We start from the raw sequence: 16,158 nt of genomic DNA on the forward strand, positions 1-16,158 counted from the left end.
TCAGCAACAGAATGCCCTGATGCAAGTGTTAGTTCAGAACCAAGGCAACAACAACAACAACAACAACCCACCGCCACCACCACCTGTTGATCACTTAGCCCGTTTCTTAAGGCTAAACCCGCCGGTGTTTTCCAGTAGCACCGAGCCGATTGTTGCAGATGATTGGCTCCGCAAAGTTGGAAGGGAGTTGACCACTGCAGGATGCATAGATGCGGAAAGAGTGCGTTTTGCCGCACATCAGCTTGATGGACCCGCAGCATCATGGTGGGAGAATTATACAGCCACGCACCCTATTGACACTGTCACATGGGACCAGTTTCAGCAAGCTTTCCGTACAGCCCATGTTTCAGCAGGAGCTATGGCTATGAAGAAGCGTGAGTTTCGCAACCTACGCAAAGGAGGACGCACCGTAGGCCAGTATGTGGAGGATTTCAGTAAGTTAGCACGTTATGCACCAGATGACGTTGCTACAGATGCAGCCAAGCAGGAGAAGTTTTTGGAAGGATGAATGATGAACTGAGCATGCAGTTGATGGTAGCAACTTTCAACAACTACCAGGAGTTGGTAGATAGAGCTCTCATGATTGAAGGGAAGCAACAGCAGATTGAAAACCGTAAGAGTAAGTATGGACAAGGGAAGTACAATTCTGGAGCCCAGCAGAAGCCACGATTTACCCCGAAGCCGGGAGGACAGTTTCAGCATACCCATGGAGGAGGTAGTTCGCACAACCATAATGGCTCCAAGAATGGTAATGGGAATGGAGGAGGAAACGGACAGAGCCGCACCAACCCATCTACCCCAACCAAGAGAGATCTAAGTCACATTACTTGTTTCAAGTGCCAGAAGACGGGACATTATGCTACTGATTGTCCCGAAGCCCAAAATGGAAATGGCAATGGAAGCTCTGGGAAGAAGCCGAACCCGTTCAACAAAGGACATGTGAACCACGTGAGCGTGGAGGAGGTTGAAGCTCAGCCTGATGCAGTAATAGGTAAGTTTTTGGTTAAGTCATTTACTGCAACCGTTCTTTTCGATACTGGTGCATCGCATTCATACATATCAAGGGGATTCGTAAACAAGTTTAAGATGTCCACCCAAGTTCTCAAAAGCCCCATGTTAGTAACCTCGCCAGGAGCAGAGTATATGGCCACCCAAGGATGTTTTCAGATACCGTTGGCCATTGGTAGGCATGTTTTCCCCTCAGACCTCATTGTTTTGGAATCGCAAGGTTTGGATGTGATTTTGGGAATGGATTGGCTATCGTTGTATGGAGGAAACATCGATTGTGCCAGCAAGACGATTTTGCTTACCACCCCGGAAGGAAAAAGGATCAAGTATGTATCCCGGCATATGCCGAAGAGGACTCAAGTGAATTCCTTATCAGGAGTTGTACAGGAGGAAGTACCAGTGGTGAAGGATTATCCGGATGTATTTCCAGAAGAGTTGCCAGGCATGCCACCAGATAGAGACATTGAGTTTTTGATTGAACTTTTGCCAGGCACAGGGCCAATATCTAAGAGACCGTACAGGATGCCCGCAAAGGATTTGGAGGAAATTAAGAAGCAGATCAAGGAGTTACTGGATAAAGGCTATATTCGCCCAAGTTCGTCACCTTGGGGATCACCAGTACTTCTAGTGGAGAAGAAAGATGGATCGCTGAGGATGGTTGTTGATTACCGAGGATTGAATGAAGTGACCATCAAAAACAAGTACCCACTGCCGATGATAAATGATTTGTTTGACCGCTTGCAAGGAGCTAAAGTATTTTCCAATATCGATCTACGATCAGGGTACCATCAGTTAAAGATTCGAGAGCAGGATATACCCAAGACGGCATTTACCACCAGATATGGATTGTATGAGTATACCGTTATGTCATTTGGACTGACTAACGCACCTGCCTATTTCATGAACCTGATGAACAAAGTGTTTATGGAGTTTTTGGATAAGTTCGTCGTGGTGTTCATTGATGATATTTTAATCTTTTCCAAGGATGAAGAAGAGCATGAGGAGCATTTACGATTGGTACTTGAGAAGCTCAGAGAACATCAATTATATGCCAAGTTCAGCAAATGTGAGTTTTGGTTGAAGGAAGTTGGATTCCTTGGACATGTTATTTCTGGAGAAGGAATAGCAGTAGACCCTGCCAAGGTTGACACAGTGACAAGTTGGGAATCACCCACGACAGTTGGAGAAATCCGGAGTTTTCTTGGACTTGCAGGATACTACCGGAGATTTATCGAGAATTTCTCAAGGATTGCTAAGCCCATGACTGAGCTATTGAAGAAGGACACCAAATTCAATTGGACTGAGGAATGTGAAGCTAGTTTCCAAGAGTTGAAGAAACGATTGGTTACATCACCAGTGTTGATTCTGCCAGATCAACGCAAGGATTATGAAGTTTATTGCGACGCTTCTCGTCGAGGACTTGGAGCAGTGCTTATGCAGGAAGGAAGAGTTGTGTCGTATGCTTCACGACAACTTAAACCCCATGAGAAGAATTATGCTACGCATGATTTGGAATTAGCAGCCGTGGTGCATGCATTGAAGACATGGAGACATTTTCTCATCGGAAACCATTGTGAGGTGTACACGGATCACAAGAGTTTGAAGTACATTTTCACGCAGAAGGAGTTAAATCTCAGACAGAGGAGATGGTTGGAGCTCATTAAAGATTATGATATGAGATTGCATTATCACCCTGGAAAGGCTAACGTAGTAGCAGACGCGTTGAGCCGCAAGAGTCATGTCAACACCCTCATGACAGGAGAATTACCTCAGGAGTTAGCCGAGGACCTTCGCGAGCTATGTTTGGAGATAGTCCCAAGAGGCTATTTAGCGACATTGGAGATTCAGTCTACCTTGATGGAAAGGATCAGAGAAGCTCAGAAGGCAGACAAGGAGATTGAAGAGATAAAGGAGAAGATGAGCAAAGGAAAAGCCAAGGGATTTCGTGAGGATGAGCACGATACCTTATGGTTCGAGGACCGTGTATATGTGCCAAATGATCCGGAGATCAGGAAGTTGATTTTGCAAGAAGCCCATGATTCACCGTACTCGATTCACCCAGGGAATACCAAGATGTATTTGGATTTGAAGAATACTTTCTGGTGGACCGGAATGAAGAAGGATATTGCGGAGTATGTAGCAGTTTGTGATGTATGTCAGAGAGTGAAGGCAGAGCATCAGAAGCCAGCAGGATTGCTACAGCCATTGCCGATACCCGAATGGAAGTGGGATAAAATAGGCATGGATTTTATCACGGGATTACCCAGGACTCGTTCAGGCTATGACTCGATATGGGTTGTAGTCGACCGTTTGACGAAAGTGGCTCATTTCATTCCAGTGAAGACCACTTACACCAGTGCTAAGTTGGCAAAGATATACATGACCAGGATAGTATGTTTGCATGGAGTTCCGAGGACCATTGTATCAGACAGAGGAACCCAATTTACCTCGAAGTTTTGGAAGCAGTTACATGAAACATTGGGAACCAGGCTGGAATTTAGTACAGCATTTCACCCACAGACAGATGGACAGACCGAGAGAGTCAACCAGATTTTGGAGGACATGTTGAGAGCATGTGCACTAGATTATGGATCTAGTTGGGACGACAATTTGCCATATGCGGAGTTTTCGTATAACAACAGTTATCAAACCAGTTTGAAGATGGCCCCTTTCGAAGCTTTGTACGGAAGGAGGTGTAGAACACCGTTGTTATGGGACGAAGTTGGAGATCGTCAGTTGTTTGGACCAAATTTGATTAAGGAGTCTGAACAGAAAGTAAGGTTGATTCGCGATAGGCTCAAAGTAGCCCAGTCCAGGCAGAAGAGTTATGCTGATTCTAAACGAAAGGAGACAGTTCACGAAGTCGGAGACAGAGTGTATCTTCGAGTATCACCACTTCGAGGAGTGAAGCGCTTTGGAGTTAAAGGAAAGTTAGCGCCCCGTTTTATCGGACCATACAGAGTGTTGGAACGTATGGGAGAAGTTGCCTACAAGCTGGAATTGCCCGAAGGATTGTCTGGAGTACATGATGTATTTCATGTTTCTCAGTTGAAGAAGTGCCACGCAGAAATGGCTGAGATACCGCTGAGAGATACTGTGCCACTGGAAGCGATTCAGTTGAAAAGTGATTTGACCTATGAGGAGAAGCCAGTTAAGATTCTCGAGTATGCCAGCCGAGTTACCCGCAGCAAGGTTATCAAGTTTTGCAAAGTTCAGTGGAGTCACCACACGGAGGATGAAGCCACCTGGGAGCGAGAGGAAGATCTACGGAAAAACCACTCCCACCTGTTTTCTAGCCAACCCGAATCTCGAGGGCGAGATTCATCTTAAGGGGGGTAGGTTTGTAACATCCCAAATTTTCAATTTGGAATGTTATACATAGATCATCATTGCATATCATGTTTTGTTGCATTTTGACAAATCCTCGATAAATCCTAAGCAACTCAAGGACCCTCGGAGAGAGTTGGGGATTTTCTCGAATTTTTCAAATTTGATTTTCCAACGAGGATTGTGGTTTTACTTATTTTTCTCTCCGGAAAAATATTTCATTTTAAATAAACGAGAGGAGAAAATATGACTTCTCCAAAACAATTGAAATACTGGAGGAAAAATGTTAAAATCATTATTTGGAATTTATTTGGAATTTATTTGCAATTTTTATTGCATTAAAAATATTGCATGTTTTCAAAATATTTATTTTTGATTTTTAAAAATGTTCACCCTATTCTAGATTTTCTAACTAGACGGGGAAAATCTATTTCATATTTTTCTGATTTTTATTTATTTTTCTACGCAATATTTTCCGCGGAACTTAAAAAAAAACGCCCGCGCGCCGACTGGGCCAAAGGCCCAGCCGACGGCCCGCCTTGCGCCTTCCTCTTCCCGCACGGGAGCTCGCCGCCGCCATGACCGAATCCGGCCGCCGCACGCCTCCCCTCGCCCGACCCCTTCCCCAAGCCGCCGCACCCCCCCTCCTTAAATACCACCCCCTCTCTTTCCTCACCACCGCCGCCGCCGGAGCCCCTCATCGCCGCCGCCCGCAACACGCCCCGCCGCTGCCGCCGTGGCCAGCGCCGCCGCCGCCGGGAGCCGCCGCCCTCGCCCTCGCCCGCCCCTTGCCGAGCCCCGCGCCCCGCCGCCGAGCGCCCCCGCCGGAGCCCGACGAGGTATGCCCGCCGCCGTTGACTTTGCCGGTTTTCTGAAAAAAAAACCTTTCGTTTAAAAAAACCCTAGATCGGTTTTTTTTCGGTTTTATTATTTTGCGAGCGTTCACCGAACCGTTCGTTTTAACGAACGCGTTCGTCGGTTTTTCTCTGTTAACGAACGTCCGTTATTTAACCGTTCGTCCGTTTTTCTTTTTCGTCGGATTTTCTCGTTATTTTCTCAGATTCGATTTCTGATCGAATCTTCGATTCTGTTTAACTTCTCGCTCGTTTATCGGAATCAGGCGATTCAAGCGCCTAGAGTTTCGTCTCGAAATTCTCTTTCCGTTTAACCTACTCAAACAAGTTTTTGCTAGAGTAAAATTTGACCTAGATCCAGATTAGCAAACGAAATTTCTTTCTTTCGCCGTTTGACTTTCGTTGCTTCTTTCGAGTTGATTCTTTTTGCAAACCGGAGTTCTTAAGTTGAACTTTCTGGTTGGATCTTTCATTCGAGTTTTACCTGTGCATTAGATGAGTACTGATTGTATGCTTGTTTGTTTGCGATAGAGTACCCGGAGTGTGCCGCTTGTTACTTCGATCGCTAGGTTTTGCGGATCATCAGCAAGGCAAGTAACACTTTGATCATACCCCGTTCATACCCAGTTTTATTGCATTAGATCTATTTCCTCAAACACTTGCATGATTAGGATCTAATTAAATGTGGGTATTGGGAAGTAGTTGAGGTAGTACCTATTACCTGTTTCTTTATCAAACCCTTGGGAGTTACTTCTACGTTGCTTTTATTATTGCCATGCTATGCTCGTAGACGTGGATTGGGTTTGAGTGATATTCATGACAGATGTGAGATTGTTAATAATGGTTCAACTTAAGGTGGCAACTAAAACTCACATCTGGGTGGATTGAGGCACCTGGAGAACCCAGTGTTGTCTGTATGTATAAGGTCCGCCACCCAGGCTCAAAGGGATCATAAGATTATTCATGCTAGAAACTTCCGTGTGCAGCCACAAGCTATTATGGGCTCTAGCATAGCTGAGTAGGTTACAGGATCTCTTGAAGAGGTGGACTAGCAGATGTAGGGGAAAGTAGGTGTACCGGTCCATCCAGAGTAAAGAGTGATTGTTTCTGAAAGACTGTGTCTCGGTCATCCGTTTCTCAAACATCATGCAGTGCGAGAATCAAGCGGAGGCGATCGAGTCTTGTGGGGAAAAGTGCACAAACCTCTGCAGAGTGTACAAACTAATCATGGTTAGCCGTGTCCCCGGTTATGGACAACTTGAGTATCTAGTACCTGGATTATCATTTGAATCTCATCACCGTGATACTTATAATTAATTTTGTTGGGGTAATGATGATACTTAATTGGGATTGAGTTGGAGGTACCTTCTCAATGTTTCAACCACCATGATAGTTAAATAAAATTTATTCCTTTTGAAGTAGGATAAAATTGGCTTTTCGCAAAAACTGTAACCATAGAGCTTTCCACCAGCCATAAATGCATGTAGTATAGCATTATTATTGTTCATTGTTCTCTATGTGTTACATTGCCAGCATATTCTATGTGCTGACCCGTTTTCGGGCTGCAACGTTTCATGTTGTAGACTTTTCAGACAACGAGTAAGGTGCCTTAGGTCGTGGTCTTATACTCAGTGATGCCGCTGGAGTTGATGGACTCACTTATCTTCCAAGTCTTCCGCTGTTATCGTTATTAGATGGCCTTAAGCCATGTTTTCATACTTAATCTCTTTGGAGATATTCGATGTAATAAGTGTGTGATTGCTACTCTGTTATAAATCCTCCATTTGTACTGTGCGTGTCAGCATTACTGATCCGGGGATGACACTGGTGCACAGCAGCACAGGCCATTTGAGGTCTGGTCGCTACAAGTTCGACCACATCAATCGCGTTGTCAAACGCTTATGGTCTACGAGGGTACTAGACACACTCTCCCCCTCGTTGCTATGCATCTCCTAGATAGATCTTGCGTCAACGTAGGATTTTTTTTTTGAAATTGCATGCTATGTTTCCCAACAGTGGCATCCGAGCCAGGTCTATGCGTAGATGATATGCACGAGTAGAACACAAATAGTTGTGGGCGGTGATCGTCATACTGCTTACCACCAATGTCTTATTTTGATTCGGCGGTATTGTTGGATGAAGCGGCCCAGACCAACCTTACATGACCATGTTCATGAGACCGGTTCCACCGACAGACATGCAACTAGTTTTGCATAAAGGTGGCTGGCGGGTGTCTGTTTCTCCTACTTTAGTTGAATCGAATTTAACTACGGCCGGTCCTTGTTGAAGGTTAAAACAACAAACTTGATAAATCACCGTTGTGGTTTTGATGCGTAGGTGAGAACGGTTCTTGCTAGAAGCCCGTAGCAGCCACATAAAACGTGGAACAACAAAGTAGAGGACGTCTAACTTGTTTTTGAGGGCATGTTGTGATGTGATATGGTCAAGACATGATGTGATATACGTTGTTGTATGAGATGATCATGTTTTGTAAAAGTTATCGGCAACTGGCAGGAGCCTTATGGTTATCTCTTTATTGTATGAAATGCAAACACCATGTAATTGCTTTACTTTATCTCTATGCGTTAGCGATAGTTGTAGACGCAATAGTTGGCGAGACGACCACGACGCAACGATGGAGATCAAGGTGTTGAGCCGGTGACGATGGAGATCGTGACGATGCTTTGGAGATGGAGATCAAAAGCACAAGATGATGATGGCCATATCATGTCACATATTTTGATCGCATGTGATGTTTATCTTTTATGCATCTTATTTTGTTTAGTACGGCGGTAGCACTCTAAGATGATCCCTTCACTAAATTTCAAGGTATAGTGTTCTCCCTGAGTATGCACCATTGCGACAGTTCGTCGTGTTGAGACACCACGTGATGATCGGGTGTGATAGACTCTACGTTCGAATACAGCGGGTGCAAGACAGTTTTGCACATGCAGAATACTCGGGTTAAACTTGACGAGCCTGGCATGTACAGACATGGCCTCGGAACACTAGAGACCGAAAGGTCGAACGTGAATCATATAGTAGATATGATCAACATAGAGATGTTCATCATTGATGACTACTCCATCTCACGTGATGATCGGACAGGGTTTAGTTGATTTGGATCACGTATCATTTAGATGACTTGAGGGATGTCTATCTAAGTGGGAGTTCTTAAGTAATTGGATTAATTGAACTTAATTTATTATGAAACTAGTCCTGATAGTATTTGCAAATCTATGTTGTAGATCAATAGCTCACGATGTAGTTCCCCGTTTATTTTTTGATATGTTCCTAGAGAAAAATAAGTTGAAAGATGATAGTAGCAACTACACGGACTGGGTCCGTAACTTGAGGATTATCCTCATTGCTGCACAGAAGAATTATGTCTTTGATGCATCGCTAGGTGAAAGCCCTATTGTAGGAGCCGATGTAGACGTTATGAACGTTTTGCGAGCTCGATATGATGACTACTTGATAGTTTAGTGCGCCATGCTTTACGGCTTAAAACTAGGACTTCATAAAAAAATTGAACGCCACGGAGCATATGAGATGTTCCAAGAGCTGAAATCGGTATTTAAGACTCATGCCCGTGTCGAGAGGTATGAGACCTCTGACAAGTAGTTTGCCTACAAGATGGAGGATAATAGCTCAACCAGTGAGCATATGCTCAGAATGTCTGGGTACTACAATCACTTGAATCAAGTGGGAGTTAATCTTCCAGATAAGATAGTGATTGACAGAGTTCTCTAGTCATTATCACGAAGCTACTAGAACTTTGTGATGAACTATAATGTGCAAGGGATAACGAAAAAGATTCCCGAGCTCTTCACGATGATAAAATCGGCGAAGGTAGAAATCAAGAAAGAGCATAAATGTTGATGGTTAACAAGACCACTAGTTTCAAGAGAAGGAGCAAAAGGGAAAGAAAGGGAGCTTCAAGAATAATGGCAAACAAGTTGCCGCTCCCATGAAGAAACCCAAAGCTAGACCTAAGCCTGAAACTGAGTGCTTCTACTGCAAAGGGAATGGTCACTAGAAGCGGAACTGCCCCAAATACTTGGCGGATAAGAAGGATGGCAAAGTGAACAAAGGTATATTTGATATACATGTTATTGATGTGTACTTTACTAGTGTTCATAGTAGCCCATGGGTATTTGATACCGGTTCAGTTGCTAAGATTAGTAACTCGAAACAGGAGTTGCAAAAATGAACACAGACTAGTTAAGGGCGAGGTGACGATGTGTGTTGGAAGTAATTCCAAGGTTGATAAGATCACCATCGCACAATCCCTCTACTTTCGGGATTAGTGTTGGACCTAAATAAATGTTATTTGGTGTTTGCGTTAAGCATGAGTATGATTGGATCATGTTTATTGCGATACGGTTATTCATTTAAGTCAGAGAATAATTGTTGTTCTGTTTACATGAATAAAACCTTCTATGGTCATACACCCAATGTAAATGGTTTACTGAATCTCGATCGTAGTGATACACATATTCATAATATTGATGCCAAAATATGCAAAGTTGATAATGATAGTGCAACATATTTGTGGCACTGCCGTTTAGGTCATATTGGTGTAAAGCGCATGAAGAAACTCCATACAGATGGATTTTTTGAATCACTTGATACTTGCGAACCATGCCTCATGGGCAAGATGACTAGAACTCTGTTCTATGGAACAATGGAGCGAGCCAATGACTTATTGGAAATAATACATACCAATGTATGCGGTCCGATGAGTGTTGAGGCACGCGGCGGGTATCGTTATTTTCTGACCTCCACAGATGATTTGAGAAGATATGAGTATATCTACTTAATGAAATACAAGTCTGAAAATTTGAAAAGTTCAAGGAATTTCAGAGTGAAGTGGAGAATCATCGTAACAAGAAAATAAAGTTTCTACGATCTGATCGCAGAGGTGAATATTTGAGTTACGAGTTTGGCCTTCATTTAAAACAATGTGGGATAGTTTCACAACTCACGCCATCTGGAACACCACAGCGTAATGGTGTCTTCGAACATTGTAACCGCACTTTATTTGGATATGGTGCGATCTATGATGCCTCTTACCGATTTACCACTGTCGTTTTAGGGTTATGCATTAGAGACAGCTGCATTCACGTTAAATAGGGCACTGTCTAAATCCGTTGAGATGACACCATATGAACTATGGTTTGGCAAGAAACCTAAGTTGTCGTTTCTTATAGTTTGGGGTTGCGGCACTTATGTCATAAGGCTTCAGCCTGATAAGCTCGAACCCAATTCGGAGAAGTGCATCTTCATAGGATACCCTAAGGAAACAATTGGGTACACCTTCTACCACAGATCCGAAGGCAAGGTCTTTGTTGCCAAGAATGGAATTTTTCTAGAGAAGGAGTTTCTCTCTAAAGAAGTGAGTGGGAGGAAAGTAGAACTTGATGAGGTAATTGTACCTTCTCTCGAATTGGAGAGTAGCACATCATAGAAATCCGTTCCCGTGATACCTACACCAACCAGAGAGGAAGCTAATGATAATGATCATGAAACTATGGATCAAGTTACTACTGGACTTCGTAGATCAACCAGAACATGTTCCACACCAGAGTGGTACGGTAATCCTATCCTGGAAGTCATGTTACTAGACCATGACGAACCTATGAACTATGAAGAAGCTATGATGAGCCTAGATTCCGACATATGGCTCGAGGCCATGAAATCTGAGATAGGATCCATGTGTGAGAACAAAGTGTGGACTTTGGTGGAATTGCCCGATGATCGGCAAGCCATAGAGTATAAATGGATCTTCAAGAAGAAGACTGGCGCTGATGGTAATGTAACTGTCTACAAAGCTCGACTTGTCGCAAAAAGGTTTTCGACAAGTCCAAGGGGTTGACTACGATGAGACTTTCTCACCCGTAGCGATGCTTAAGTCCGTCCGAATCATGTTAGAAATTGCCACATTTTATGATTATGAAATCTAGCAAATGGATGTCAAAACTGCATTCCTTAATGGATATCTCAAAGAAGAGTTATATATGATGCAACCAGAAGTTTTTGTTAATCCTAAAGGTGCTAACAAAGTGTGCAAGCTCCAGCGATCCATCTGTGGACTGGTGCAAGCATCTCGGAGTTGGAATATACGCTTTGATGAGTTGATCAAAGCATATAGTTTTATACAGACTTGCGGTGAAGCCTGTATTTACAGGAAAGTGAGTGGGAGCACTACAACCTTTCTGATAAGTATATGTGAATGACATATTGTTGATCGGAAATGATGTAGAATTTTCTGGAAAGCATAAAGGAGTGTTTGAAAGGAGTTCTTCAAAGAAAGACCTCGGTGCAGTTGCTTACATATTGGGCTTCAAGATCTATAGAGATAGATCAAGATGCTTGATAAGACTTTCGATGAGTAGATACCTTGATAAGATTTTGAAGGAGTTCAAAATGGATCAGTCAAAGAAGGAGTTCTTGCTTGAGTTGTAAGGTATGAAGTTGAGTAAGACTCAAAACCTGACCACGGCAGAGGATGGAGAGAGAATAAAGTCATTCCCTATGCCTCAGCCATAGGTTCTATAAAGTATGACATGCTGTATACCAGACCTATTGTGTACCTTGCCATGAGTTTGGCAAGGGGTACAGTAGTGATCCAGGAGTAGATCACTGGACATCGTTCAAAATTATCCCTAGGTACCTAAAGAGGACTAAGGAAATGTTTCTCGGTTATGGAGGTGACAAAGAGTTTGTTGTAAAGGGCTACGTCAATGCAAGCTTTGACATTGATCCGAATGACTCTGAGTCTCACTCTGGATACATATTGAAACTGGGAGCAATTAGCTAGAGTAGCTCCGTGCAGAGCATTGTAGACGTAGAAATTTGCAAAATACATACGGATCTGAATGTGACACACGCATTGACTAAACCTCTCTCACAAGCAAAACATGATCATACCTTAGTACTCTTTGGGTGTTAATCACATAGCGATATGAACTAGATTATTGACTCTAGTAAACCCTTTGGGTGTTAATCACATGGCGATGTGAACTATGGGTGTTATTCACATGGTGATGTGAGCTAGATTATTGACTCTAGTGCAAGTGGGAGACTGAAGGAAATATGCCCTAGAGGCAATAATAAAGTTTTTATTTTATATTTCCTTATTCATGATAAATGTTTATTATTCATGCTAGAATTGTATTGATCGGAAAGCTAAATACATGTGTGAATACATAGACAAACACTGTGTCCCTAGTGAGCCTCTACTTGACTAGCTCATTGACCAAAGATGGTTAAGGTTTCCTAACTATGGACATGAGTTGTCATTTGATAACGGGATCACATCATTAGGAGAATGATGTGATGGACAAGACCCATCCGTTAGCTTAGCATGTTGATCGTTCAGTTTTATTGCTATTGCTTTCTTCATGTCAAATACATATTCCTTCAACTATGGGATTATGCAACTCCCGGATACCAGAGGAATGCCTTGTGTGCTATCAAACGTCACAACGTAACTGGGTGATTATAAAGATGCTCTATAGGTATCTCCGAATGTGTTTGTTGGGTTGGCATAGATCGAGATTAGGATTTGTCACTCCGTTTATCGGAGAGGTATCTCTGGGCCCTCTTGGTAATACCCATCATAAGAAGCCTTGCAAGCAAAGTGACTAATGAGTTAGTTACAGGATGATGTATTACAGAACGAGTAAAGAGACTTGCCGGTAACGAGATTGATCTAGGTATGAAGATACCGACGATCGAATCTCGGGCAAGTAACATACCGATGGACAAAGGGAATAGCGTATGTTGTCATAACGGTTCGACCGATAAAGATCTTCATAGAATATGTAGGAGCCAATACGAGCATCCAGGTTCCGGTATTTGTTATTAACCGGAGAGGTGTCTCGGTCATGTCTACATAGTTCTCGAACTCGTAGGGTCCGCACGCTTAATGTTCGATGACGATATTGTATTATATGAGTTATGTGATTTGGTGACCGAATGTTGTTCGATGTCCCAGATGAGATCACAAACATGACGAGGAGTCTTGAAATGGTCGAGAGGTAAAGATTGATATATAGGACAATAGTATTCGGACACCAGAAGTGTTCCAGAGGGTACCGGGTACATATCGGGTCACCGGAAGGGGTTCCGGACACCCCGACAAAAGATATGGGCCTTATGGGCCAAGAGGGGAAACGCACCAGCCACAAGGGGCTGGTGTGCCCCCCATATGGGCCGGCCAAGAAGGAGAAGGAAAGAGGGGAAGGGAAAGGAAAAAGAGGGAATATGATCCCCCCTTCCTTCCCTCTCCCGCCTCCTTGGCTGCCTCCTCTTTCGCCCCACCTATATATATGTTGGGGGGGGGGCTAGCACATACAACACCAATTGTTAGCCGTGTGCGGAGCCCCCCTCCACAGTTTACGCCTCCGGTCATATCTTCGTAGTTCTTAGGCGAAGCCGTGCACGGAGCACTTCACCATCACCGTCACCACACCGTCGTGCTGATGGAACTCATATACTTCCTCGACATCTTGCTGGATCAAGAGGACGAGGGACGTGATCGAGCTGAACGTGTGCAGAACTCGGATTTGCCGTATGTTCGGTACTTGATCGGTCGGAGCTAGAAGAAGTTCGACTACATCAACCGCGTTGTCAAACGCTTCCGCTTACGGTCTAAGACGGTACATAGACACACTCTCCCCCTCGTTGCTATGCATCTCCTAGATAGATCTTGCGTGAACGTAGGATTTTTTTTTGAAATTGCATGCTACGTTTCCCAACAAACGGGGTATCATATTGATTCACTTGATATATGTTTTGGCACTCAATTTGCGGATTTCCAAGGTAACATTGGGTTAATCTATGCATAGGGGTTGATGCACGTTCTTGTCTTTGTTTCTCCGGTAGAAATATTGAGGCACTCTTTAAGGTTCTTTGTGTTGGATTGCGTATTATGAATCTAAAATTGTTTGATGCATATCGTATAATCAACTCACGGATAATCGCGGTGACATTGGAGTATCCAGGTGACATTAGAGTTAGTTGATGTGTATCATATGGTGTTATTTTAGTACGGACTCTTGGTTAGATCGATCGGAAAGAATAGCTTGGTGTTATTTTAGTATGCTAGGATAGATTGATCGGAAAGAATATCTTTGAGGTGGTTTCGTACCCTACAAACAAATTCTTCTTATGTTCTCCGCTAGATAGGAACTTTGGAGTGATTCTTTATCGCACGTTGAGGGATGGTTATATGATCTAATTATATTAGCATTGTTGAGAGATTGCACTAGCGAAAGTACGGACCCTAGGCCTTATTTTCAAGCATTGCAATACCGTTTGTACTCCATTTTATCAATTGCTAGCTTGCTGGTTTTATTGTTCCGATTACAAAAATCAATATATACTATCATTACTACAATTGTATCACCATCTCTTCGCCGAACTAGTGCACCTATACAATTTACCATTGTATTTGTCGTGTTGGGGACACAAGTAACTCTTTGTTATTTGATTGCAGGGTTGTTTGAGAGAGACCATCTTCATCCTACGCCTCCCACAGATTGATAAACCTTAGGTCTTCCACTTGAGGGAATATTGCTACTGTCCTACATAACTCAGCGCTTGGAGGCCCAACACGAGTTTACAAGAATAAAATTGCATAGTAGACATTAGCGGCGACGACACCTCCTTGATCGGGAAACATCTTGTTGGGATGGTCGGGGCGGAAATGCACGGACTGCCGGACTGATGTTCTTTTGGATTCGGGCATGTAGAAACTAAGCATATTTGCATTTTGGTTGTGATCGGGGATGCGATCCGACGTGGGTGTGATCCGGCTTGTTGTGTGGATGAGCGTAGATTTGAATTTGAATTTGCTGGCGGACAGAATGCAGCTACGGTTGGATGGCTACCTCCCGCATCCGTGTCCGCGGACGGATGCGGAAGATTTTTTGCGGGTTGCCGTTGAAGATGCCCTAAGCTTCCTAGACTAGATCCTTCCTAGATTTGGAGCTGCGTCGGGGCAGTGGGGTCGCTCGCCCCACCCAAGGGTGTGTGTGGTTGGTTTAGTTTCTTGTTTGCTTTTTTCCTTTTATTAATTTCTTTTTCTTCTCTTTCCTACTTTTATTTTTTCTTTTTTCACATTATAATTCATGAACATTTATGATTTTTTTGAATATTTTTAGAATCCCCAAATATTTTTAAAAACTCATGAACCTTGTTTAAATTCATGAATTTTTTCAAGTTTATGAATATTTTAATAGTTCGTGGACATTTTATGTTTGAGAACTTTATTTTAGTTTTTTAAATATATTTTTAAATCCGTAAATAAATATTAAATTCCCCAGTGTTTTTATAAAGTTAATGGTTTAAGTTTGCAACATTTAGATTTTTAAAATTCGTGAACATGTTTTGTAAGACTAGATAATTGCCCGTGCGTTGCAACAGGAGTGTAAAATTTTATTAAATTAACCTGTGATTGCACGTCTATTATTACATTGGCACGCTAAAATCTTGGCAAGTTTTTGCATGCACTTGCCATGATTTATCTACCATCTTATTGTTAAGTGCTTATTTGGTAATAATTTATTGACTTCCAACGAAAAAATATTCAGGAGAAAGATCAAAGATGGAAAGAAAAACGTCATCTTACTGTCAAACACTTATTTGGTTAGATTTATTGACTTTGAAAGAATATTATTATTTGAGAGAAAAAACAGAGATGGGAGAAAAAAATCAAACGGGAGAAGGAAAGGGGAACCATATATAAAGATGTTGGACAAATAAGAGGGTGAAACGGAAACCTTACGTTCTCTGTAAGTAGTAGAGATAAATGGTGCGAGAAGGAAACATGCTAAACAAGCGAGTTTAGTAGGGAGCCGAGCTGAGCGAGCTTGAGGTTTGTGGGCCTAGTCATGTAAAGTTATGGCAACAATACCACGTTTTCGTCGTGGAATATGAGCCCCCAAGGGACTCATACACC

This window comes from Triticum aestivum, chromosome 7D, assembly GCF_018294505.1.
Source record: "Triticum aestivum cultivar Chinese Spring chromosome 7D, IWGSC CS RefSeq v2.1, whole genome shotgun sequence".
NCBI lineage: Eukaryota > Viridiplantae > Streptophyta > Magnoliopsida > Poales > Poaceae > Triticum > Triticum aestivum.